Raw genomic sequence first — 3,901 nt, 5'->3', positions numbered from 1 at the left:
GTTAAGAACCACTCAAGCTTAATGTTAAAGAGACATGATTCTTAATTCTCATATAAATAATCAGTAAGTAACCAAGCATATCATTTCCTTTGGGTATATATCTATGTATCAGCACAACTGCAATTATGTGTTCCATTAAGAATGCCTCAAAGTGATAACAGAGCAGAATAATGAAAATGGCTAAAGAAGTACTTTGGGGGAAAAAAAATGACCAAATAGCTTAATTAAACATAAATGAAAATATCAATAATAAAGAAGAAATTTGGGGAAAAAATCAAATATTTAAGAATGGCATATTATATTGGAGAATGCTGTCTGTACCATATATCTTAATTTTAGACATCTTCTCCATTAAAATGTGAGCTTATTGGTTCACGTGGCTAAAACACTGAAATTTCAGCTGCATGGAAAAGAGTTGCATGGATTCAAGGCCAGCTGATCTGCATGAAGTGTCCAGAACATTGATTAATGGACAAATACCCACCTAGAATATACAAATACAAGCCACAGGACCCCAACCTTGCTCCTGTTTTATTCAACTCCTTGTAATTTTTTATCTAAATGAAGACACATGAAGATATCCTTATCAGGTTCTCATAGAAAGCCAAATAAAGCACTGATGTGATGACTGATGGACCTAATATTCAAAATTATCTTGGTGTTTGAAACTACATCAAAAAAATGAGACAAGAATAAATGTAAAATCTTACATTTAAATTTGGGGATTTTTTAAAATTGCACAAATATAGCATAAGGAGCTCTGCTTTAACTACATTTCTTATGAAAATTACCTGCTAATTTCTTTAAGGATAAAATCAGTATGAGCCAACAGTATAAAGCAGCCTAAATAGGATGATGAAAACGGGATCATTAGTCAAAGAAGCAGTCCAGATCAAGAATTTGAAAATACTGTGTGCTCATGGTGCTATAGTTTGGGTTTCATTCTGGATAATTATCACTAGGTCATTAAGAGGAATACTGACCACTAAGCATACTTAGATTTACATTTCAAAAAAAGTTCTAAGGTTTTTTATCTCTTACTCTGCCACAGAGTGTTTTTCCCCAGTCCCGCTGAGAAACCAACAACAACAGTCTGTCTCTCCTCCATCTTTTATTTATTCTGAAAAAAAAAGAAAGAAAGAAATGGAGAAGAGGGAGAGAAAGGGCACTGATGTTTCCTTTAGTTCTTAACTTACTTAGTAATATTAAAGGCCAGACATGTCCACAGAAATTGGAGATGAAAACCATCTTCAAACCTTCTCCATCCTGCAATGGCTTTTTAGAGGATTTTATCTCCTACATTGAATGGAGTGAGCAGCCTGTGCCGTCTTTCCCTCACCCAGTGGAGGGAACCTCTATTCCCCATGTCTTGTACTCTAGGCCCCCTGCCTAAATGGACAGTTTTTATGTGGTCTCATAGAATTTTTTTGTGTTTTGGGAACACAAGATCAGTCCTCGATATGTGTGTGATATTTTTATTTAAGAAGCATTGATGTCATCCTCTTAGTAGATATGAATTTATACTATACAGACATCATGTATATTCTTAACGCAAATGACTTGCTACTTTATAATTTTACTCACAAAACAATCCATACTCATAAACTATATTTGCACAGAATTCTCAAAAAGGAAGTAAGTAATTTAAAAAGGTATTGAGGGCTTCCCTGGTGGCGCAGTGGTTGAGAGTCCGCCTGCTGATGCAGGGGACATGGGTGCGTGCCCCAGTCCGGGAAGATCCCACATGCCGCAGAGCGGCTGGGCCCGTGAGCCATGGCCGCTGAGCCTGCGCGTCCGGAGCCTATGCTCCACAATGGGACAGGCCACAACAGTGAGAGGCCCGCGTACCACAAAAAAAAATAAAAAATAAAAAAAATAAAAATAAAATTATTGAGTTAATTAAAAAGAAGGGAAGATTACAGGTAAATTTTCCCAGAAGACCTTTTCTTCAAAATACAGATAACAAAGGAGGAAAGTGAGTGGAGAAGAATTAGGTTAGACATATTCTTCAAATTGTTGAAAGAATCTCAAAGAAGAGGAGATAGGCATACTTTCATTATACCAGCTAATGAGCAGAAATGACAATGACAGAGCTTTCTATTCAATATAAGAATTTTCAAGAATCAAAAGAACTTCAACTAAAATAGCGAGCACCATGTCAGTGGAAGACTTCAAGCAGGAGTTGGAAATTTTTCAATGATATTGTAAGAAGACAAAAAATTCATGGAGTTCAAGGTTGACTAGAGGATCTCTAAGGAAATTCCAACACTTAAGTGTCTGTTATATGTGCATATGATAAAGCACAATAAAAACTTTTAAAATGGGGGAGACCTTCAAGATGGTGGAGGAGTAAGACGCGGAGATCACCTCCCTCCCCACAAATACATCAGAAATACACCTACATGTGGAACAACTCCTACAGAACACCTACCAAACGCTGGCAGAAGACCTCAGACTTCCCAAAAGGCAAGAAACTCCCCACGTACCTGGGTAGGGCAAAAGAAAAAATGAGACAAAAGAATAGGGACGGGACCTGCAGTAGTGGGAGGGAGCTGTGAAGGAGGAAAGGTTTCCACACACTAGGAAGCCCCTTCACTGGCAGGGACAGGGGGTGTCGGGGTGTGGGGAAGCTTCAGAGCCACAGAGGAGAGTGCAGCAACAGGGGTGCAGAGGGCAAAGCGGAGAGACTTCCACACAGAGGATTGGTGCCGACCAACACTCACCAGCCCGAGAGGCTTGTCTGCTCAGCCGCTGGGGCAGGTGGGGGCTGGGAGCTGAGGCTCGGGCTTTGGAAGTCAGACCCCAGTGAGAGGACTGGGGTTGGCTGCGTGAATACAGACTGAAGGGGGCTAGTGTGCCACAGCTAGCCAGGAGGGAGTCCAGGGAAAACTCTGGACCTGCCTAAGAGGCAAGAAACCATTGTTTCGGGGTGCCCAAGGGGAGGGGATTCAGAGCACTGCCTAAATGAGCTCCAGAGATGGGCGCGAGCCGCGGCTATCAGCGTGGACACCAGAGACGGGCATGAAACGCTAAGGCTGCTGCTGCAGCCACCAAAAAGCCTGCATGCAAGCACAGGTCACTATCCACACCTCCCCTCCCAGGAGCCTGTGCAGCCCGCCACTGCCAGGGTCCCGTGATCCAGAGACAACACAAGGTGCACCTCAGGCTGTTGCAACATCATACCGGACTCTGCCATCACAGGCCCAACCCACATTCCGTACCCCTCCCTACCCCTGGCCTGAGTGAGCCAGAGCCCCCGAATCAGCTGCTCCTTTAACCCCGTCCTGTCTCAGCAGGGAACAGTGGCTCTCAGGCGACCTACAGGGAGAGGAGGGGCAAAATCCAAACCTGAACCCCAGGAGCTGTGTGAACAAAGAACAGAAAGGGAAATCTCTCCCAGCAGCCTCAGGAGCAGAGGATTAAATCTCCACAATCAACTAGATGTACCCTGCATCTGTGGAATACCTGAAGAGACAACAAATCATGCCAAAATTGAGGTGGTGGACTTTGGGGGCAACGATATATATTTTTTTCCCTTTTTCTCTTTTTGTGAGTCTGTATCTGTAGGCTTCTTTGGGTAATTTTTTCACAAATGGACAATTTTACCATTTGTCCTAGGGTTCTGTCAGTTTTTTTCTTTTTTTGTATTTTTTAAGTATACTTTTTAGCACTTGTTATCATTGGTGGATTTGTTTTTTGGTTTGGTTGCTCTCTTCTTCCTTTCATTCTTTTTTTTCTTTTTTTATTAGTTTTTTTGTTTATAAAAATTATTTTTTATTTTAATAATTTTTTTTCTTTCTTTCTTTTTTTCTCCCTTTTTTTCTGAGCCGTGTCGCTGACAGGGTCTTGGCGCTCCAGCCATGTGTCAGGCCTGTGCCTCTGAGGTAGGAGAGCTGAGTTC

Source organism: Mesoplodon mirus (genome assembly GCF_964341445.2).
Source record: "Mesoplodon mirus genome assembly, chromosome: 13".
NCBI lineage: Eukaryota > Metazoa > Chordata > Mammalia > Artiodactyla > Ziphiidae > Mesoplodon > Mesoplodon mirus.
Note: the sequence above shows the minus strand (reverse complement) of the source record.